General features: G+C 40.1%; 1 protein-coding gene across 6 annotated transcripts in view; it reads right to left on the bottom strand.

Moving 5' to 3' along the window:
- OSBPL3 (oxysterol binding protein like 3) overlaps window positions 1-24,873 on the bottom strand; it is a 198,289-nt gene that overhangs the window by 132,193 nt on the left and 41,223 nt on the right. The window contains exon 2 of one of the 6 annotated variants that reach the window (XM_055590567.1): window positions 451-579. The exons of the other annotated variants lie outside the window; for them this stretch is intronic. The gene's annotated coding sequence lies outside the window, so the exon portion shown is untranslated. The remainder of the gene's footprint in view (window positions 1-450; window positions 580-24,873) is intronic. 6 annotated transcript variants of the gene reach the window in all.

Here is a 24,873-nt window from a genome sequence, read left to right as displayed (position 1 = left end):
GCTTAGACTAAGATACCAGAGCATGAAATATTATTCAGCTACAAAAAGGAAAGAAACACTGAGTCATGCTACAATGTGGGTGAACCTTGACAACATTATGCTAAGTGAAGGAAGTCAGATAAAAAAAGGCTACATATTATATGACTCCATTTACATGAAATGCCCAGAATAAGCAAATCTATGAAGACAATAAGTAGACTAGTTGCCAGGGCTTGGGATTTCTTTTGGGGGTAATGGAAATACTCTAGAATAAGATGGGTTGTGATGGTTGCACAATTTTGTGAGTATACTAAAAATACATCTCTGTAATATACTCTAGATTCCACATTTAAGTGGCATTATATGATATTTGTCTTTGTCTGGCTTACTTCACTTAGTATGATAAACTTATATAGTCTAAAAGGATGAATTTTGTGGCACTGAATAATATATCAATAAAAACAATCTTACCCTCCTAAAAATAATCTTTGAATCAAACAGAATCAGATATGCAGTTATCCATCTTCTCCCTCAAAAACCACTGGCACTGAGGTCAATCTACTTTTGCTGAATCTGATATGTAACAACTGGAATCTAGTCCTAAGATTCAAAAAAGAAAGAACTATGCTGTGCGCTGAAAGATGAATAAACTCCAATAAGAAAGTTTTGAGAACTTCACTATGAGTAATTTCAAATACCATACTTGAAAAACAAATGAACAAAATATCAAGATGTAAGTCCATAACTTCAGATCAGTCTCTATAAAGCCTTCTGAATCCATATGTTCTAGTTGTTGTTTAGCCCTCAATCATGTCTGACTCTTTAGCGACCACAGGGACTGTACCCCTTCAAGCTCCTCTGTCCATGGGATTTCCCAGGCAAGAATACAGGAGTGGGTTGTCATTTCATTCTCCAGGGCATCTTCCTCACCCAGGGGTCGAACCCGCATCTCCTGCATTGCAGGTGGATTCTTTACTACTGAGCCACCAGGGAAGCCCCATATACTCTAGTGATCTCATGGAAAGAATGAATAGCAAAAGTCACAGGTTAAAATCAACTTCAACATGTGGAAATATGTTGAAGTTGATTTTAAATCAACTTGACCAATATAAATTAGGTCAAGACTTGTCAATCCTGGCAACCACATTAGTCATCCACGAACTCGCAAATAGATCATTTGAGAGGTTTTTGACAATCATATCCAGAAATGAAACATAGGTCTTCCAAGATCTCAAAGGCTTTCTTCTATCACGGTAGGCAGTACTGGCTTAGGTCACTGAAGGCCTGTTTACAAGCAATCAGGGGTCTAATTAAAACCCTTACAGAATAACTAAAAAGCCAAATCTGGATATGATGTTAAAATGATCTTCAAGCTCCAAAGCAGGAGGTTGATCTTTGATCTGTGTGCCTGCCTTACATTTAGCAATGACTCAGGCCCACATTTTTTTTTTAAAGTTATGACGTCTCTAATTCTCAGAAATACCACCATGTAGGTTAAAACAGACACGCGCATGTACTCACATATTCACACAGACCAACCCATCACAAGCCAAAAGAACCACCCAAGGGAATGAAAAGCCTAAAATTCATTGTCTACAGTCAAAAGAGCAAGATAAACAGAACAAGCATAGATAATTCCAACTTTTGAGAGGTGATATCCCCCAAAGGTAGTTATAAATCAGCTGTTTGAAACTCTAAATACATTTTCTCATAGAAATCTATTAGTGTATGGTCACATACCCAGGTGAGACCAGGGAGACCAATGCAATGCATGTGAAGCAGAGAGCTGATAGGGTTATATAGAGTTATATAGAGCTGATAGTTCTTAGAGGGGGAAAACATCTTCCAAGTTCAATTCCAAAATGTAGTTCAGTAGTGGTAGCACCCCAGCTGCAGCATGGAGAAATAGGTGTACACTCTCTGGTCCTGTCCTTCCCCAGATTTCCTAAACTGGTGAACAAACAGGCCCTGGGCCACGGTGAGAGGCCCACCCCAATCCCATACAAACATATGAATCCTTCACAGGGCATCTCTATGGCTTGTGAGGGCCTGAGGATTTTTGCTGCTTTCCAGAAATGTCAATTTCAGTAAATGTCTGCTTATCCAGAAGTGAAGGCAAATAAGAGTTCTCATTACAGAATTTAAAAGGTTTTTTGTTGAAATACAGCATTCATGTGTATGTGTGTGAGTTGCTCGGTCATGTCCGACTCTTTGCAACCCCATGGACTGTAGCCCACCAGGCTCCTCTGTCTGTGGAATTCTTCAGGAAAGAATACTGGAGTGGATAGTCATTCCCTTCTTCAGGGGATCTTCCCAACCCAGGGATCAAACCTGGGTCTCCTGCACTGCAGGCAGATTCTTTAATGTCTGAGTGACCAAGAAGGTCAAATAGATGGATTTTTTTTTTTTAATATATTTTATAGGGTAGACACATGAAAAGTCGTGATTTTCAGCAACTTGTCAATGTCTCTTGTGATCAATATAAATTATGTTTTTCATCACCCTTGTCTCCAACCCCCAGGACAGACGCTGTTCATAGTGAACACCTCAAAGACATACGTGGGATCTCTGTTCCTTTAATACCATTAGTACTGGGAACGCAATTTATTTTAAAAAATACCTCAGAATAACTCACATACACTATGATAGTGATCTTGAGCAATCTTCCTGTTTGTGCCTCAGTTTCCTCACCCAAGGAATTTTGTGGCTGAGTAACTGGGGTGGGAGGAAAATTAACTTTTCAGTGGATATCTTGGTGCCTTTGGAACGTGGTTTCACAAACACATATCACTCATTAAACAACCAAAGAAACAGAATGCATTGTATGATTCATCATTACAGGAAACCCCAAATGAGAGTTGAGAGTATGCAGTAACTCAGGACGCCCTCCCGGTCCCTCCTGCCATCCCCTTGTCCCTCTCCAGGCCCCCTCAGATGTACACTGAGCTGCTGGCTCACCCCCCTCCTCCTCTGACCTCATTCCAGCCCGACCACCTGGTTCTGATTCACAGCCTTGCTGTCAGCCCTGCGGTATGTGCCTCATTCCCCAGTCCTGCTTCAGAATTTCAGGTCAAGCATTTCTGTTTCTCCATCCAACTCCCCACACTCTCAGTGACCCAGAGCTTCTTGGGTGAAAGTGATGGATCATCTTCCTCACAGAAAACCACAGGGTTAATTCTGAATTCAAAGTTTGCTTACCTTAGGGTCAGTACAGAAATGGGAGGCGGGTAGGGTTGAGTGACAGTTTTAGGACCAGAAAAAAGAATGGGAGGATGGATGGATCTGGCCGTGTCTGAGGCCCTGCCAAGCTCCACCCATGCTTCCAGCTTCCAGCCCAGGGGTTGTGAGCAACCCCCGCATCAGTCCAATAAAATCCCCCCTACCTGATCAGTTTCAGATACTATATTCCAGAGAGTAGAAAAGTAATTTTGAATATCAATACCCAGTGAGAGGAAGGATTGGCAAATTATGACACATATTGCTGATAGCAGTATAAATAAATAAAAGTATATGAGAAACCTATTTAATAGTTGTTATAAAAATGCTATAAAATAGTTTTACCCTTTGACTCAACATTTGTAATAGGTAAAAAGTGGATACAACCTTAATGCCAAACAGTAGAGGAAAAGTTAAGCAAATTAGATTGGAATATATTATTTTATATAATGAAGAGTATTGTTTCTAAAGATATTTGTGAAGAATTATTCATGTTTAAAGAAATATACTAGGAATTCCCTGGTGGTACAGTGGATAAGAATCTGCCTGCCAATGCAGGTGATATGGGTTCAATCCCTGGTTGAGGAAGATCCCACACATCACAGAGCAACTGAGCCCATGTGCCCCACCTACTGAAGCTCGTGTGCCTAGAGCCTGTGCTCCACAACAAGAGAAGCCGCCACCATGAGAAGCCCATGCACCGTAATGAATAGTAGCCCCCGCTTGCCACAACTAGAGAAAAGCAGGCACAACAACAAAGATCCAGCATAACCAAGAAAAATATAAATAATTTTTTAAAAAGAAAAATATGAAATGTAAAAGTACACAAAACTAAGTAAAATGCACATTGAAAATGAAAATCACAGGAAATACTCAAAGAATTAATAGGGGCTACCTTTGGATGGCCAATCAAAGGGGGTTTTTCACCTCTTTTTCTTACTAATTTTTTGTAATTTCAACATTTTTATAATGAGAACATATTTAAGATGATATATTTAATCACTTAAAACAGAGGGAGTAGCAAGAGTCTACCTCTTACACTTTGTACTTGTTTTTCTTGAGTTGTAACTCGCCTGTTAACTGTGCTATCCAGTGTGGATTTCTACACAGAATTTCCAATTCGGAGAACCAAGGTTACCCAGGTAAGCTTCTTGCTGATACTGTCATGCCGGCATGTACCTCCTAACATCTCCTCAGTGCCTGCCTACCTTGTGTCAGGCTGGGTTTCACTGGTGTGAATATTCTGCTGGGTAATGTATGACTTTCTGAGGCAGTCAATTCCACTTTGAAATATTTTGACAATCAATGTCAGTGATCTCCAGCTTGATCAGTTGCCCTGAAGACTGAGTGCTCACCAATCTGATGATATCAGAAGGCTGTTCCATGTCCAACAATATTACTTTTCTCTTGGAATATTTAGATCCATGGCTGTGCTGCTCATGGGTCTGCCTGGGAATCAGATGTGTCCTGTCTCAGGTTGGTTGGCTATTTTCTTTCTTTAGGAATGATACAAATCAGCCATCTAAAACTGCTATCATTGTCCTCTTTCTCGTTTCTCTTTTCTGTGCATAGTGACTCAGACAGTAGAGAATCTAGGAGATCCAAGTTTGATTCCTGGGTCAGGAAGATCCCCTGGAGAATGGAATGGCAACCCACTCTGATATCCTTAGCTGGAGAATTCCAAGGACAGAGGAGCCTGGCAGGCTACAGTCCATGGGGTCACAGAGTTGGACACAACTGAACAACTAACACTTTCACTTTCATATGTATATGCAAAGGGGACAAAGAAAGAGGCATAAAAATTTATCATTTTTATATGTCTTTTCCCCTCAGCCCCTGGCATAAGGGCAATCTCCAGCTTCTCATTCAGGGTCCCCATTCTGATGAGAAGGTTTCACTGACTTTCTCTATCACTGCAGCCAACAGCATCCTGGGTTATATCTAGGAGGAGAGAAGTGGGGAGAGAGGTGGGTTTCTATAAATGCTGTTTAAGGCAGGCTTCCTCCTTTACACTTTACCATGGTAAGAGTTCAGAGAGCCTGCAGGGTAGACAAGTCCAACTTCACAGCCAATATTGGACCCATTTCTGTGAAGCGGAAAGATTGAACAGAATAACTGTTTCAGTTTCCATGGATCACTTCTAAGATAGGATGGCACCCCTGGAGTTAGATAAAAAGCTTATTCTGTTTCATTAAAACGATCCTTAAATAGCTCTGGAGTGAAACCTTATCAGCCATCAGCTTTGCACTGGTGTGATGAAGAGGCAGACACAATGACTAGGGGCCCTCCTGTAACAGGACTTGGTATGCAGTGCCAACTAGAACCGGTTATTTCTTTATATCCAGAACAATTACTCCTAGCCGTTCTGAATTGAGGGAAATGATAGTGACCTATTTGCAGCTAGAGAAGCAGTGTTTACAAGATGGACACCAGTTCATAAAAAGCTCTCCAGTCTGTGGTTTGAATAAGACAGGTCATGCCATGCCACTGTTCAAATTTTTTCAGTGCTCACTCATTACCTACAAATAATAGATGATCTGGCTGCAAATCAGAATCATCCACGGGCATTTTATTTCATTTTTGCCATGTGGCTTGTGAGATCTCAGTTCCCTGACCAGGGATTGAACCTGGACCACACCAATAAAAGCCTGGAATCCTAACCACTAGGCCACCAGGGTACTCCCGTCCATGGACATTTTAAAGGAAAAAACACACTCACATCCTCTTCCTAAAGATGGTAATTCAACAGTTCTAGGATCTAGGTACTAACACTTTTTAAAAAACCTTCCAGATGACAAAAAGTCACAGGATTGAAAACTACTGACTTAACAAGAGGAAGCCTCAAGTCTTCCATGCTACACACGAGCCTTGATTCCCCCAACAATCCACCTCACGTTTCACCTTCCAGCAACACCAATCCACTTGCAGTTCCCCACAAACTCCCTGAGCATCCCTCACCTCCGCCCCCAAGGTACACATGGCAGAGTAGTCATCCTGGTTGTAGCTCCAATGACGCTTTCCATCCACTCCTCCCTAACGTTCCCAGATACACAAAAGACAAAGGCAGCTCAGCATACTACTACAGAAAATCGTCAAATCACAAAGGAAGAGGGGGGAGAAAAGGAATTACAGAACAGCCAAGAAACAACTAACAAAATGGCAATAAGCACATACCTACCAATAAACATTTTGAATGCAAATAGAATAAATTATCCAATTTTAAAAAAACAAGACCTATCATTACTCTGCCTACTCTTGTAGGCATGTACATCATGTACATCTCAGTTCAGAGGCATGGACACACACAGACTGAAAGTGAAGGAATGGGAAAAGATACACCCTGCAAACACAAACCAAAAGAAAGCTGGGGTAGTGATACTTAGACAACACAGACTTTAAGACAAAGGCTGTAATAAGAGACAAAGAAAATCGTTATGGACTGATACAGGGGTCAATCCAACAAGAGGATATCGTATGATATCTGTAAATCTTTATGCACCCAGCATGCTACTGCTGCTGCTAAGTCACTTCAGTTGTGTCCGACTCTGTGCGACCCCACAGACGGCAGCCCACCAGGCTCCCCTGTCCCTGGGATTATGCACCCAGCATGGGAGGACCTAAATATATAAAGCAAATATTAATAGACCTAAAGGGGAAAAGAGACAGTAATACAGGACAGTAGGAGACTTTAACACTCCACTAAATTAATAGATAAATCATTTAGATAGAAAATCAATAAGGAAACACTGGCTTTAAATGACACATTAGGCTAAACGGACTTAACATTCCAAGGCTAACGCATACCAGGCTGCCCTTGCACATACTTTATTCTAGGAATTGAATTTTGCAAATGAAAAATTTTGTTTGCATGTCTGTCTCCCTACTGAATTATAAGCTCCTAGAGGGAAGATACTATTCTTTTTCATCTTTATACCCTGCAGCCTCGCAAAATACCTATCATACAATAGGTACAGTCACAGAAAATCCTGGGGACATTTGTGTTTTAGTTGAGCACCAGAATGAATAGAATCACTAATTTTTACTCACTTGGATTCTCCATTGTGTGCCTTGGGTTACTGAATAATCCTCAAGTACACTAAAGAGAAAGCTCTTGGGAAATCTTTGATTCAGTTAGAAGCAAGGTTGCTCTCATCTTATACCTAGAACTCATTTCAAGAGGACCCATATGACTACAATTCTAGTCTTAGACATTGCTGAAAGAAATCACTGAAAGAAGCTGGCGGAGGAGTAGGCAAGACGAAGATATATTGGATAGGCAGTTTAGAGTTTTCTGAATAGCATTTTGCAAAGCCACAGGCTTACAGGGTTTAAAATATGACTCAGAACACCAACTTTGATGCCAACGTCCTTATTTTTAGATTTTTTAAGCAGAGAATATAGCTATAAATTCAACCTACTCAGTCTACAAATCCTCTAAACTTCCTCCTAGAGAACAGAAAAACACTTGGCATGTCTCCGGATGTTATTTTATTTGCATATATAGTTGTGCTTGTAAATTTTTGGTAAGTAAAACAGAATTAATAATGGAAGCTCTAAATGATTCCCATGATTGCTGCTTAAATTGGCAAAATATTCTCAGGCACAGAAGAAACTTGCTTGTGGAAATGTGCATGGGCGGGCTGTTCAGTTTTTTCCACAATGGGATGTTGGCTTGTTCTCAGACAAATGGCAAGGGGACAGTAACAGAAGGACTACAATTTTGAGAGAGATAATGGACCAGAGAAAAATCAATGGCATGGTAAAAATATTTTACTCTTTACACCATCTGTGCTTTGTTGTTCAGTATCTTAATATTGCATGATCCTGTCTCTTTAAAAAAAATCACTTTATTGAGGTATAATTTACATACAATAAAATGCCCCCTTTCAAGAATACACTATGATGAGCTTGGACATGTGTATGCCAATAGAGCCACCGCTTTCAGCAACATATAGAACATTTCCCTCACCCCGAAAGTACCCTCATGCCCTTTTGCAGTCAACTCCCACACCCCCACCTCTGATTTCTATCACTAGGACTACTCTTGATTGTTTCAGGACTCCATATAAATGGAATCATGCAGAATATCTTTTTGTTTCTGCTTCTTTCTCTCAACAATGTTTCTGAGTTCTAGTCACCATGTTGCTTATATCAACGGTTCCTTCCTTTTCATTGCTGAGTAGTATTCCACGGTAGAGAAGGAAATGGCAACCCACTCCAGTGTTCTTGCCTGGAGAATCCCAGGGATGGCGGAGCCTGATGGGCTGCCGTCTGTAGGGTCACACAGAGTCGAACACGACTGAAGTGACTTAGCAGCAGCAGTATTCCATGGAATAAGTAAATAAATATACCACAATTTGTCTCTCTACAAGTTGATGAACATATGAGCCGTTTCCAGCTTTTAGTGGTTATAACAAAGCTACTGTGAACAGTTATATATAGACGTTTCTTGGGTAAATGCATGGGAACAGAACTGTTAGGCCAAAGGGAAGCATGTTTAATGTTACAAACTGCCAAACTGCTCTCCCTGTGGCTGTGCCTTTTCACACTCCCACCAGCCATGCCCGACAGCTCCAGCTGCCCCACATCCAAGCCAACACATGGTGAGTTTCAGCTGTGCTGATGGGTGTGCAGGTACACCTCACTGTGGTTTCATTTACAAGGCATGAAATCTATGTCCTTCAACTTTCAACCTTTTCCTCCTTCTCGAGAACACAAGCAGTATAATAAGAGATCACTGAGTCCATTTCTGGACTCCTGAGTTTTATTACCAACTTTGTCACTAAATAGTTACATAATGCTATAAAGACCATCTATCCCAATATCAATTTTTTTCTATAAAATGGTTAAATGAGGCCAAATGAGACTTACATTCTTGTTTTAAACAAAAATGAACATAAGTGAGTTTTGTCGAAAGCAATGTATTCCTTTCATAGTGATTAAGCATTATTTTGCATACTGTCCCAAAGTTCTCAAAGAGATTCTTGTATATATCCTATTTATTGTCAAAGGGGTAATTTTCCCAAACACCACACATTTACAAACAACAAAAAAGGAAGATAAACTCATCAAGAAAGGAGATTTTATTGAATGGAAAATTAATCTCCCTCTTCTGCCTGGTGCTTCAAAACTGCTCTGCCAAGTCAGTGAACCTTAATGAATTCCCTTTTGCAGTCATCTAAGCTTAATTCCAAATTGTACCTGTTTTTAAAAGCCTTTACAATTCAGAAAGCATAAATAATCACTTTTGGTCATTTGTTTTGCTCACTAAGCTTTAAATAATATGAAGTGAATCAAACAGGAAATAAGTGGGTTCATTTGCTTTTTGCCTTACACATACACAACATTCCTTTACTATCGTTAAGCCTCACCTATCTAGCAATGTATGAAAACTCAGCAAATTCCAAGTCAGTCCCCATCCTTTGGGTTCCCATAAGGCAAAGTACGGATAAAGGTGAAGGTAAAGTTAATGATAAAGGCAGGAAAATATTATACATTCTTTATGAGGAAACTTAAGGAGCCAGTACTCTTGCCTGGAAAATCCCATGGACGCAGGAGCCTGGTGGGCTGCAGCCCATGGGGTCGCTAAGAGTCGGACACGACTGAGCGACTTCACTTTCCCTTTTCCCTTTCATGCATTGGAGAAGGCAATGGCAACCCACTCCAGTGTTCTTGCCTGGAGGATCCCAGGGAAGGGGGAGCCTGGTGGGCTGCCATCTATGGGGTCGCACAGAGTCAGACACGACTGAAGCGACTTAGCAGCAGCAGCAAGGAGTCAGAAGAAAGGGTAAATGGTGATCAAAGATGAGAGGGAAATGCATGACAAGACATTAAAGGAAATTAGTTTTCAGCTCCAAAGAAATATGTGCTGGAAAAAAATGCAAGTAAAACATCTGGTGTTCAGAGGGGGGTGGGGATGGGGAGGACAACACTTTTTATCTTCACTTCCTGTCTAAACAAACAAATTATATATTGCCTATCCAAGATACAGATTACACTTAACAAAGGTTTCCCATGTCCTGTTCCAAAGATGTCTCAGAATATGCCAGCAGAAAGAGAATAAACCTTCATGGGAGGTCTATTTCCATAGGAATGGAGAAAGTTGAGTCCCAGCTAAAAAAAGAAATATTACATATGAAAAAGTACATGCAGTGTACTTCCAAGGGCCTTTTACCTATTAGGGAAATGGAAAAGAAACCACCCACCATCAATTCAATTGGTCATTAACCTTTCCTGGGTCACTAACTTCTTTAAAAATCTAATAAGAGGTATGGTCCAGTCTTTCCAGGAAAAGTCATAGGACCTTGCACAGTCCCAGAGGTCTGGCTCCATGAAGGCCTTCCATGGAGCCTTTAGGGTTTAGGGACCCTAGAGTTAGAAGGACCACCCCGATTTTAAATAAACTCACCAACGAGACTTCCACCAACAATAATAATTCAAATATGACCTATATCCAAACAGCGGACACAAATCTCTCCTAATCCAAATCCCAAATACATACATGGTAGAATATGAAAATGACTTCTGTAAATTCCAAAAGTTATCTAACATTCTCACAGGAAGCACATGTTCAGAGGTACAGAGTGAGCTCTGGAAATGCTCCCAGAAATCCATTCCCCGCCACTGCCGAGAAGGATGAGCAGTCATCTGAGTGGGTGGTGTCAATGCCTCCCATTTCTAGAACAGGTCTAGTCTAAAAGGAGAAATTCCTTATGGAGCACAGAGGGAGGAGAAAAAATGGCTAGAAAAAAGGTATGTGAGCAAATATAAATGGGATTTAATTTAGAAACATTCAGAACTAGAGGTAAAAAAGAAGGACAGTTTGGAAATTCTGGGTTGTAAGCAGGTGACTGTCTATGGTAAATAGATCAATGGCCCCCAAATAGCCATACCCTAGTCCCTGTAACCAGCAAATGTTACGTTATGGCAAAAAAGGGCTTTGCAGAGATATCATTAAGTTAAAGGGCTTCCCTGGTGGCTCAGATGGTAAAGAATCCACATGCAAGGCAGGAGACCCCAATTCAATCCCAGGATCTGGGAGACCCCTGAAAGAAGGGAATGGTTATCCACTCCAGTATTCTTGCCTGGAAAATTCCATGGACAAGAGTCTGGTGGGCTACAGTACACGGGGTCGCAAAGAGTCGGACATGACTAAATGACTAACACTTTCACTTTCGTTAAATTAAGCCCTGGGGATGGATCATCCAGGATTATCCATGCGGGGCCAATGTACTCATAGGGTTCTTATAAGAGGGAAGCAGCAGATCAGAGTTAGTGGAATACTGTTTAATAAGATATGATCTGGGACCTCGAGGCAAGGAATGCAGGTAGCCTCTAGAAGGTAGAGAAAGCAAAGAAGCAAAGGCTCTTGTTCTACACGATCATCCAGGAAAAGTGTAATCCTGCTGGTACCTTGATTTTACACTTCTGGCATTCAGAACCGTAAGGGAATATGTTTGTATTTTTTTAAGCCACTAAACGTATTTGTTACAGCAGCAGTAGGAAACCAATACATTGTCTGCCTATCTTGTTGGTGTTGTTGTTAAGGAGTTAGGAAATGAGAAGTATGAAACAGCCTCATCTGGAAGAAGTATTTTCTGATGAGTGATAAATACCTCCATCAACAAGGCTGAGAACTATTCAAATATGGCCCTCAACCAATAACAAATGGGGAAGGTATGTGGTATAATGGAAACACAGTGGACTAGGAGTTAGAAGAGCTGAGTTCTCACCCTTGCTCGTCAATATAGAGTGACATGCCATCAGGTAAGCACAACCTCCTTGAGTCTAAGTGACTGATCTTTAAAATGAAACATTCAGGTTACAGAATTATAATGTCTCCTTAACACAGGCCAGAGGATTTCCTCTACTGACTAGTACTAGTTAGTGGTCAGTTTGTTGTTGGTCCTTACATGTCTTATCTTCATCCTTATACCAGCCTGTGACACTGGCCACACTTTCCCTATTTCAACCTGAAAGAAGTTATGTTATTTGTCCTAGTGAAAATGAAAGAAAAAAGGGGTGAGGGTGGGGAGGTCAAACTGCCTTACAAGCATTTTAATTGCTAGCGATTCAAGAATACACTTTCTGGGTCTACTTTTTAAAACAAAAGAAAATTTCAAGACACCAAGTGGCCTCAAGTGAGCAGACACTACTGTTCTGTAAGGTAGAACCCTGCATTACAACCCAGTGACCCTTCCTGCCTTCACATTCCGATTCCACACTGGGACTCTGCTGCTGCAGCAACTCCAATCTTCACAGTTCACGGGAGGAGAATGGAAAGGCTGATGCCCAAAATAGTTTAATAAGGCCAGCAATGATTCATGGAGTAATAACAGGCCAGGCAGGCAGCCGCGTGCAGAACCGGGCCCAGCTGAGAGGGGGTTTCACAGCTCAAGGTTAAAATGGAGAATAAGGAGGTCATTCATCCCACATGTTCAAGGAGGGAAAGTTCACTAGTACTACCTGCAAACTCCTAAAAACGAAGTCAGATGTGAGGCAATTCAGCTCGACAATTTATCAACACTGGCCCAGAGTTCAACAGCAACAAACCCGTGAACATAAAAAGCAACCATGCGAACACAGCCCTTTAGAACATTCTCTTGATGGACTCTAATTTACTCCTGAAATTTACTGAAAGTTTTCATCGGCAAAACAGTTATCTGAAGTTTATGAATAGTTTCAAAGAAGCAGAACACATAAAGGAGAAGAAAAACACCCAGAAAACTATAAAGAAATTGATAGGCATAGGCCAGTCTAAAAACCCAAACTAGGATTATCCCACAATACAGAACACTTACGTCATTAATATTTCTGATTATACTTTTGTTCCCAAGCAACAACTAATAATTGATCAAAAATTTAAGGATACTATGCAAAAGAAAGAAAATTTTCTCTTCCATAATTCATTTATTTTAAATTCCAGTTTAGGCAAGTATTTGCAAATGCTCCCAGTTTTTATCTGCAGTCAATGTTTATATAATTATGAGAAGAGAAACGAGACAGATGGGTAATTCATAAAGTTAATAACTATCTGCTTTTGCTGTCAAAATTTGGAATTTCAACCAAAGATATCTATAAAGATATATATGAGTTACAAGTGGCATAAATAGAAAGGGTAAAACAATAAATTCTAATGCATTACATTGGTTTAGTATGTAAATAACTCCCTGGATATAATGAGAAACGCAGTTGAAAAGAAGGAAGGGCTAGAATGTGATGGGGCTGATGAGAAAATGTAGAACATATGTGTGATTGCTCCAAAAGGAGAATCTGAGAGAAAGTTAATTTTTTTTCAGCTGGAATAAAAAGTAAACATGTGAAAGTAACAGAAAATAAGGTCATTTGAAAGAAATTTTCATGTATAAAAAGTTAAATCTAAACATTTCAAGGCAGGCCTCATTGGAAAAGTACCAATATCAATTACCTCAACAAATTTTTATTCAGATATTACACAAATAAACACAATATGCTCATCACCAATCTTATTGACAAGTATAAGTCTTCTTTGTTGGATATGAGAAGGAATAATGTTCATTATATTCTTCTAACTTGTCTGAGTTAGAAGCTCTAATGACAAAATAACTGAGTTCCCTGGATCAAAGACAATGTCCGACTCTTCACAATCCCATGGACTACAGCCCGCCAGGCTCCTCTGTCCATGGAATTCTCCAAGCAAGAATAATGGAGTGGGTAGCCATTCCATTCTCCAGGGGATCTTCCTGATCCAGGGATTGAACACAGGTCTCCTGCATTGCAGGCAGATTCTTAACCATCTGAGCCACCAGGGAAGCCCCAATAAAATATAAGTGAAATGAAAACTGCTGTCAGAAAATAGCAACAAGAAAAAAATACTTTCATCAACTATAAGAGTATATAGTACCTGTCAGGCCAAAAAGGAAAACAATCTTCCTTTAATACGAGCTTTGCCAAAAACATACCTACCTCTGCCCTCAACCACTGAGGAGTAACATGAAATATATTATGATTTTAAGAAGTCTGTGTTCATGCTCGTCTTCTCAAAGTCAGAATGGACAATACAGGAAAATTTAGCATAACTACTTATATGGCTTTATCCTTGAAATAAACATGTAAAACTGAGTCTGCCATTCAGCTTAGCTTTGAATGAATCTTTTCTAAAAAGATTTCACCCTTGAGAAACAATGTACTGACCTGTGTATGAATGAGGCACCACTTTCATTTATATCTTCTGTTCCTTGGAACAGAGTTCAATATCCCTGGTCCTTGGCAATAGGCAGATGGAAAAGCCAGAAATCACAGTTCTGCTAGGATACCTACCTAGGAAACTTAATTATCCCCCCTGGACAGTTTTGCCTCATTTTATATAATGATGATCATGAAAACTGTGTATATTCATTGGAAAATGACTTACAAGAACCCTATAATGACTCTTTAAGATAAGACAATATGCAAAATAGTTTTGAAAAATATGTACAATGTTGCTCATCACAAAACTGTTACTAATAAAAGCTCCAGATAGAGAATTGGTAAAATAAGTTACTGTATATTTATACAATAATCTATAAGACATCCATTAAAATAACAAAATAGACATAAAGGAAACTTTTTTCTAATTAAAAAAAAAATTATGAAATCACAAGAAGCTGCCAAAATAGTGGTCAGTGTAAACTTTACCTAGCTTCTACCAATAGTAACACGTTTTATATATATATATAATTATAGTGTTCTTGCCTGGAGAATCCCAGGGATGGGGAAGCCTGGTGGACTGCCGTCTATGGGGTTGCAGAGTCGGACACGACTGAAGCGACGCAGCAGCAGCAGCAGCAGCAGCAGTCAAAAACAAGAAATTAACATTGGCACAATACAGTTAACTAGACTACAGAGCTTATTTGAATTTCATCAGTTTTTACATGCACTCATTTTGTGTACATGTGTGCATGTATGTGTATTATGTATTGTTCTATAAAATTTTATCACATGTATATAATTCATGTAACCACAACCAAGATGCAGAATTGTTACATCATCACAAAGGAACTAAAAGAAAATCTTCCACAGAACCAAAACTGCTCTATACCTTGCTCTGGGTGGTGCTTATGCTATGCACATAAGATTTATACAATTTAGAAATAAGTTATACCTGAATTTAAAAAGAATGATAATGAAGCTCAATTGGTTGACATGGATACACGTTCAAGATAGCCAGGTTTTAAAAAAAAGTTACAAAACAGTATTTATAGTATGATCCTGTTTTTGTATAATTTTATGTCTCTGTGCCTAGGAAAAAAAATACAAAATCACCAAAATTTAATATTCCTCTAAAACTTCTATTTCATTTTTCTGATGTTTATTTTGTAGTGAGTAAGAATCACTTTAACAATTCAGGGGAAAAGAACCCCTCCCCCCAAAAACAGTATGTATGTATATTCTCAAGGAAGAATTTTTTTTTAATCCTCACCTAATTCATTCCTAGCTTCTTCCTGGCTTAAAAGTAAGCCTTAAAATCCTCCCATATAATCCTTTCTATCACTCCCCTAAAATATAACATCATTCATCTTTATGGTTCTTATAAAATGAACTTGAAAAGCCCTTCCCCCTAAAGCTCACTGTGTTAGAATATTTGTAAATTTTTCAAAAGAAGCTGAGACATGAGTACAAACTGTATTCAAGGCAAACTTTTCCTCTCAACAAATTACAAAAAAAAAAATCTTTCAATACAACCTTTAATGACCACAGACTTTGTGCTGAAATTATACAAAAGGGTTTTAGAGTCAAGATGCACAAGACAATGATCCTGCTCTAAACAAGGTCAAAACTGCAATATACCAAGCCACGTGCATATACCACTGGTGCACAGAGTCCTGGGGCAGCCAGAGGCGTCAGTAACCAATCCTGTCTAGGAGAGGGAAGGTAGAAGGATTCTGGACAAAGAATGACCCTGGATCTGGGCCTTGAAAACCTATATTTGAGCTTCTGCCCGGTGAAAAAGGGTAAGAGTTGAGAGTCACTCAGAGAGACTGCCTGCAAGCACAGGAAACTGGAGAACCTGCTGGAGAACAAGTAAATACAGGACAGCGAAGAAGTGAAGGCAGATGATTCTAGAAACTATCCTGAACACCATGCTGGAAGATTGGACTGCATTATCCAATACATGGTAGGAAATCTAAGGTATTTTCAGCGGAGGATTAGGTTGGTGGCAGTGTTGAAGATGAGCTGGAATGGAAGAGAATGGAAAAGGAAGATAAATTATTGAGCTCCTAACAGTATATACCAGGTAAAAGACACTGAGACCCTGAATAGGGAAAGCAACAGCTATACTGCTGCTAATTTTTATTTGTATTTTTTTCAAACTATATAAATGGCATCATGCTTTATATAACTCACAACTTGATGTTTTTGTTCAACACTATTCTTGAGATGTACCCATAATGACACATGTATTTCTAGTTCTTTCATTTTAACTACTGTATAGGATTTAGTTGATTGAACACACTTAGTCATCCACATCTTGTTCACAGACATTGAGGTCGCTTTCATTTTTTTTCTTTCTGTTTTTTGGCTTTGCCAGGCAGCTTGCTAGATCTTAGTTCCCTGCTGCTGCTGCTGCTGCTGCTGCGTCGCTTCAGTCGTGTCCGACTCTGTGCGACCCCATAGACGGCAGCCCAACAGGCTCCTCCGTCCATGGGAGTTTCCAGGCAAGAGTACTGGAGTGGGGTGCCATTGCCTTCTCCAAACCCTAACTACTTCTTGCCAAACTATTCAAACAACTAGTGATTGTTCCAAATGATATACCCATCAACAAAATATGTTGCATTTCCATCCAACATGTCCCTGCTTACAGCTGGTATAGTCAAACTGTTTACTTGGGACAAATCTATGAGTGTAGAATGGGTCATCTTGTCCTGGTTTTATGTTGTTTCCAGGACCTAGCTTCCTACTTTATAGCTATAATCCATGAATTAGGTTGAGGGAGAAAGGGGGTGTGCTGCTTAGGTAACAAGAATAGAAATACCTCTTACGAATTGTCAAAAACTGCTGCTGCTGCTGCTGCGTCGCTTCAGTCATGTCCAACTCTGTGCGACCCCATAGACAGCAGCCCACCAGGCTCCCCCGTCCCTGGAATTCTCCAGGCAAGAACACTGGAGTGGGTTGCCATTACCTTCTCCAATGCATGAAAGGGAAAAGTGAAAGTGAAGTCGCTCAGTCGTGTCCGACTCTTAGCGACCCCATGGACTGCAGCCTACCAGGCTCCTCCGTCCATGGGATTTTCCAGGCAAGAGTACTGGAGTGGTTCGCCAATGCCTTCTCCAAGTCAAAAAACTACTTAAGCAACAAAAACAGAGAAACACTACTACCCACCCCCAACACACACAAATGGTGGCCTAAATAAACAAGAACTAACTTGCCATGTAAAAATACGGAAAGCATTCCAAAGTTGATATGGCAGCTCTGTGGTTATAAAGAACCGGCATCTTTCTGTTCTGGATTCCATCTTCATCTCTGCAGGGTCTAAGGTGATTTCTGAAACTCTAGTCATCATTCTGATTTGAAGAGTGGAAAAGAAAAAGAGATATGGGCAAAAAGGGCCCTAAGGGAGGTATGCCTTCCCTAGAATGTACACACAACACTCCTAAATAACTCTCATTGGCCAGATTTCAGTCATTTGGCCATACTTAACTGCAAGGAAGACTGGATAATGGGATTTTCTTGCTGTTGTTTTTGTTTATTTGTTGAGATAATGTGCAGAGAATAGAAAAAAGGAGTCTGCTACTAAGGGAAAAACAAACAACAGGAGACAACATTCTTAGTAAATGATATGATTAATCAAGATACAGAACACAAGAAGAGAGGAAAAGAAAGAAAATGGAGCTCAAGAGATGGAAGTCAGCATAGATGTAGATTTAAGACTTATCAGCATACAAGTATCAGATGGAATCACAGAAATGACTAAGTCCCATGAAACACCACTGATCAAGAAGAGATGGTGACAGCAATAAAAAAAAAAAAAAAAAAGGAAATAACACCATTTGCAGCAACATGGATAGACTTTGCAGTAACGAGTCAAGTAAGTCAGAAAGACAAAGACAAATACCATATACTACCAGATGTGGGATCTAAAATGACACAAATGAACCTCTACACAAAACAGAAACAGACTCACAGACATGGAGAACAGACTGCGGTTACCAAGGGGCGGAGGTGGGGAGGAGGGATGGATTGGAGTTTGGGATGAACCAATGCAAACTAGTATATATAGAATGTATAAACAACAAGGTCCTACTGTAGAGCACAGGGAACTGTATTAAATATCCGGTGATAAACCATAATGGAAAAGAATTTTTAAAGAATATATACATCAATATAGACACATAAATCCGAATCGGTTTGCTGTACAGCAGAAATTAGCACACTGTATATCCACTATATTTCAATTTTAAAAAACGATGAGGTGACCATACCAGGAAAGCCAAGATTTAAAAGGGAGAAAGAGGAAAAATCTATTAAGTAAACCAAGATGTAGAGACTACTCAGAGAAGCAAGAAAATCAGTGCTCATAAATCAAGGAAGCAAAGCCTTTCAGCACTGAGGAGGTGTTATAGAAGCCACTAGAAATAGTCTCCCCAGCAGCTCTTCTCCCTGTGCTTCACTAACAGAATTTCTGTTTTGTTCAGCTACTGAAAAGTTATATATTTGAGAGGAGCCTGGCCTCGTTCCCAACCCCAGCCTGCAAACCTGGACAATTATAAACCTATCAGATAACCCCTTTCCCCCTGCCACTGACTGACTTTGGCAAGGACATGTGATGTGATCCTGGCCAATGGGACAAACTTAGAGAGAAAATAAAGTTAATATACTGTGAATGGAAGGGAGGAAAGCTAAAGAAACTGGGTCTTTGATGACAATGTCAAGTCATGAATTAAGCAACTCTGGAACTGTCTCTATTTCCAAGATGTCTTTCATGTAGCCTTTTATTTAAGCCTTGTCAATTTGGGTTTTCTGTTATTTGCAGTCAAATTAACCCAACTGATAAAATAGTCAATAGTATCAGAATTTATAGACAGGTGAGGAGGTCATCGGGAAGCCCTGCGAAATAGGATTTAGAATGGAATGACACTGCTCCATCACTGATGAGGGGTAAAACATCAAAAACTCTGGGGGGTGTATGTAAAGTCGGGAGGATTTCTCCTAGTGACTTGCGTTAGATATAAGCAGGACAAGCTCAAATGCCGAGAAAGAAATTAAGAAAGAAACTGGATCCTTGAAGAGAATAATAAAGGTTTGGAATAGCTTGTTAGAGAAAAACATGAAAGGGTATAAACAAAAAGATCTCCAAGTAACATCAGGGGTTCTGTTAACCTTTAAATCTTTCATTTAAGGGAGACAGTAATCGGTTGGGCTTCCCCAGTGGCTCGCCGGTAAAGAATCTGCAATGCAAGAGATGCGAGTAGACGTGGGTTCAACCCCTGGTCAAGAAAATCCCCAGGAGAAGGAAATGGTAACTCACTCCAATATTCTTGCCTGGGAAATCCCATGGACAGAGGAGCCTGGTGGGTTACAGTCCACGGGGTCGCAAAAGAGTGGGATACAACTTAGCAACTCAACAACAACAATCGGTTACAGAGTTACGGAGTCAGTACAGAGATCCAAGTAGACTGCTGTGTTGACTCAGAGTTGGAGAAAGAGAGGAGTACTTATCTGAGAAGATCAAAGGGATGAGAAGGTGGCTGGTACCAGTAACAGATAACCAGGTACATCAAGGAAGAAATGAAGTGAGTAGAGGAAGGAAAGGCCAGACAGAAAACAGGGTGGGAATCAAGGGAATAAATTCAGAGTCAGAAGAACAGGTTTAGTGACAGAAGACAGGAGAGAGGGGACTCTGACAGAGGGAGGGGTGTGGCAGAGATCACCATCTCAGAAGGGAGAAGAGGAGGGTGTGGGCACTGAGTGGATTGCTGAGGTGTTATGGAAGAGAAGGGCACTGGAACCAAGGAGATGACGGGCATAAATTGAGGATGTCAGATAGGTTCCCAAAATGGGCACTGCAGAGGCCAGGAGCTCAAAGGAAAACAGGAGTCAGCTACAAACTGAGAACTGATGCGTACCGACTAAACTGCTCTTCTCAATGTTTCTCGTGGAAATGAACCCTTATGGAATCCAAAGATGTCTTAAGAAAGAGAAACCTACTAGCATAGGCAATGGTTCCAGGCAGATAATCTTTCACATCTACATACAAAATGTGGCCCTAAACCCTAAGGAAATCCTGGAAAACCCATTCTATCATCAGACAAGTACTGGAGGCTCAGAAGGTAAAGTGTCTGCCTACAATGCCTACAATGTGGGAGACCTGGGTTCAATCCCTGGGTCGGGAAGATCTCCTGGAGAAGGAAATGGCACCCCACTCCAGTATTCTTGCTGGAAAATCCCATGGATGGTGGAACCTGGTAGGCTGCACTCCATGGGGTCACAAAGAGTCGGACACGACTGAATGACTTCACTTTCACTTATCAATTTAGAAGTGCCTTTGAGGAATAAAATAAGAAAAGTGGAGACAAATCAATTGTATATAAGTTATTTTTTAAAGTTTCTGCTTCCAGCATTTCCCTTTTCTCTCTTCCCACTACCACTTGCAGGTTCAGGTAGCAAATATTGCTTCTCACCTGCTGCTGCTGCTGCCAAGTCGCTTCAGTCGTGTTTGACCCTGTGGGACGCCATAGATGGCAGCCCACCAGGCTCCCCCGTCCCTGGGATTCTCCAGGCAAGAACACTGGAGTGGGTTGCCATTGCCTTCTCCGGCTTCTCACCTAGATGACTACAATAGCTCCTACCCAGCTGTCAGCCACCATGCTCTCCCTGCTTAAGCCATCCATACACAATTTCCAAAATAAACTTCCTGGAGCATCTCTCCGATCACGTCACTCCTCTCTGCAAAAATCTGCAGTGACTCATAGTCGTCCAAAACACTGGCTTTCAAGTCCAGCTCTTACAGCTCCTATATCCCATGAGATGGGTCAAATGACACAATTGGTTCCTGAATTGCAGGGGGAAAAAAAAAGATATAACAGATACTTTTTCTCCATTTTAAGTTTCTCGCCCTTCATATTTTCATAGCATTTGGCACCAATTTTCACTTGTCCATATTAGCATCTAATAGAAGAGACAGGTAACATAAAATATATTTAGTTATTTGAAGTTTAACACACATCATCACAGAGAATTCTTACACATGCAAAATTCACGCACAAATGACACACAAAATAAAGTCCAACTCTGCAGTAGGGGCATTCAAGGCCCTCCCCAGTTCTGACCCTACCTTCCTTTTCAACACTCTCTCTGAAACTTTACTCCATGTATCGTAATTATAAAGCAAGCAAGACTGTCTTCAAAGTTACTTGCATCCACATCCATCTCTTTAAGGATCCAGGTTGTATCTTGCTCACGTTTCTCTACGTGATACGTAACACAACAAGAAGGAGTAAGATTCATTCCATGGACCCATTGCTTATCTGCATGTACTTTGGGCACCACCAGAAATGTATGTTGAGTCCACCTGATCCAAGTAACCTTTCCTTAAAAATCCCAAGGGGTGTTTTTATGGAAATTTATGAAAAAAATAATTATTTGAAAAGAAATCATACAACATGGAAAAATCATGCCAAATTTGCTAAATAATCAACCTAAATATAGATATTCTTGTATTCTTATATACAACTACTATGTCCGAGCCACCAGGGAAGCCAATATAATGAAGACATAGTTGTAAATAGAGCTGAGAGACAGCCATCCTGACCATAGCATGAAGTCCACTTGAAGCTGAGGACAGCTAGATGCACGACAGTCAAGCTCTATGCGGACACGTTGCTCCTTTCATGTCCTGGATGTGTAATTTACAATGGGACAAAGGAGGGGCTATTATAATTCTCATATTCCACAGTCATCAGAATAGGAAATCCCGATATCAGGTCTCATCTACGTAACGAGAGAGAATTCAGAGTCTCTAACGTGAAATCAGGACAGTGAAAGTACAGACATGTCTGTGTCTCTGTTGATGGTCACTTTTCTTCCTGGTAGGTGCAGGTTTTAGGTTCCTATTCTGAGACCTTTGAGGTCAGAAATATTTAGAATTGGTTTTTTGTTGTTTTTCATTTTAGAAAAGTAATATGGTACATATATCATATAAATAACTGCTCTAGCAGGAACCTGGAGTAGCATCTCATAGTTAAACATATTAATATTTTTGTAACCAGATATATGAACATTCCTATTAACTCAAATAAAGACCATGAATAGCTTCACGTCTGTTCAGGTCAGATTTACCCATTAACTGAGCTACCAAAACAAAACCAAAAAATGGATTGCTATTCAGATTTCACAATTGTGGTTGAGACTGAATTACAAATAACCGTGCAATGCTGGAGCTTACGGAGGTGACCACTGTTCTCGCTCCTTCCGCAAAGATAAGCTGCTATGGCAATCAATGTCTGCCTACAAAGGCCGTCCTCTCAGTGGCTCACAAGCTACAATAAACTTCCTCATGAAATGTAACCTCAAACTTTTCCCCTGTAACTTACCCAGTTTCTTCACTGTATTGGTTATTTGAAATGCTGTGTTGTGTTGTATGTGGTAAGTCGCTTCAGTCATGTCTGATTATTTGCGACCCCTTGAACTGTAGCCTGCCAGGCTCCTCTGTCCATGGAATTCTCCAGGCAAGAATACTGCATATCATTATTCCTTTATCACAGTCTATCCCAGGTATATGGTACGAGACTATACCGTACAGCAGCCCAGGGTAATGCAATTTAACCAATTTATGCCACTTCCACGGTTGCACTCACATAGTCTATCCCCAGGGTTCTATAGTAATATTCATGCTGAGGAGTCTAACCCCCTGGTTCCAAAGCTCTAGGTCCAACCACAGCAAATCATGACACCATGAGGGAAAAAGAACAGCCATACACAGAGGCATCTTTACCTATCTGTTGATTAACCTTACAGAGGTTTAAAGGGAAAGGATATATCTCAGTCTGCTCATTCAGTTATTTCATTCCAAAACAAAGGTAGCACAAAAGGCTTCTAAACTGGGCCCCCTCTGCTTAAAGATTCTGAAGCAGGAGAATGAGGGCCCCTCAGGAAGTTCCTGGGACTGAGTTTGTTGGCCATCTCTCGGGAGCTGGTGTTCAATCAACAGCAAGTCAAGTTTAAAAGGAAAAAAACTGAGCAAAAATAAGCCAGGAAAAAAAAAAAAAAAAAATGGGGCATATGCATACTCAGGATGTAAATTAAGCAGCCTGAGTACACATTTTGTCAAATGCACAAACTAAAGAAAACAGCCTGATTTAAAAAATAATAATAATAAAAAATAAAACAGCCCGAAGCCTGCACAAATATCAAGTGTTTTACGTCAGTCAGATTGGTCCCATTGTGACGTCAGTTTATATTTCCATTCATTAAGTTCAGCATAACAAAGCACACGTGTATTTGGCTTAGTTTGGAGGAGAAACAGCCCAATATTAAAAAACAAAATCACAAACCAAGCTCAATGTTTCTGTGAGCAGGATGTCACAAAGCTTTTCCCAGGCTCCCTCTAGAATTCTCTCAAGTCTTCAGTTCTAGAACTGAGAAAACAGAATCCTTTTTCTGGGATGCAGACTGGGAATTGCCGGGTACACTGATCCACACGGTTTGTTTCTTTTGGAAGACCTATCTGTCATGCATGTTTGCATGCTAAGTTGCTTTAGTTGTGTCCAACTCTATGCGACCCTATGGACTGTAGCCCACCAGGCTCCTTTATCCTTGGAATGTAGTGATACCTAAAAATGTCACTATTTCCCTCTAATCCTCATCTCCACCTTCAAAATGATCCCTGATGGAAAGCATAATTTCACAACCAGAAATTTATCACCTCAACTCTTAATGCCATAGCTTCTATATTTGCTTCTGTAGAATCTTTTAATTACCTAAATAAGAACACATTTTTCTAAAAATTCCATTAAGCTGGATAAGATCAGGGCTAACACTATAACTCTATATCCACACATATCTCCAAGGAAACCCATCTAATATTAGAGCCATGCTAAGTAACAGATTCAATTTTGAAAGAAAGCAGGCAAGCAGAATTTAATAAAATGGAAATTTGACTCTAAGAAGTGCTTTCACATTCCCTGATGCTGAGGATGCTTCAATTATGACAAAACTATAAATTGGGATAGACTACAGAAAATGTCACTACCCAGAATACATGTTATAAATGTAGATGACTTTGGTTGGTCCATTCTGAATCTTCCTTGACATTTATCACTGTACTCCAGGGAAGTCAATATATAAAGTTCTACCTTGTGTTTCAGGTTCAACACCAAGTAGAAGAGATAATAATAAGTTAAGAAATCTTTACTCAGTCTTCCCAGCATGGACGGATACTATAAATAGTCAATAATTTCCTTTAATACACAAAGAAAATGAAGAAAGAAATTGAAGATTCACCAATCTAAAGTCTAGAATAACATAAGAATTTTACTGGGCAGAAACCAAAGATTAAAAAGTGATCTTGGCTTTGAGAGATTGATTGGATTCTTTCCATTCTAAAATACGACACTGTGGTTACAAAAGTAGCTGTAACACCTCCTAAACTCGTGAAACTTGGAGGGAGAGCTTCTGTTTTCTTATTTGCGATAAACTTAACCCGACTCAATTACTGACAGC

Source organism: Bubalus kerabau, chromosome 8, assembly GCF_029407905.1.
Source record: "Bubalus kerabau isolate K-KA32 ecotype Philippines breed swamp buffalo chromosome 8, PCC_UOA_SB_1v2, whole genome shotgun sequence".
In the NCBI taxonomy this organism is placed as follows: domain Eukaryota; kingdom Metazoa; phylum Chordata; class Mammalia; order Artiodactyla; family Bovidae; genus Bubalus; species Bubalus kerabau.
The sequence above is the reverse complement of the archived record's forward strand: the minus strand, read 5'-3'. Positions and strand labels throughout refer to the sequence as shown.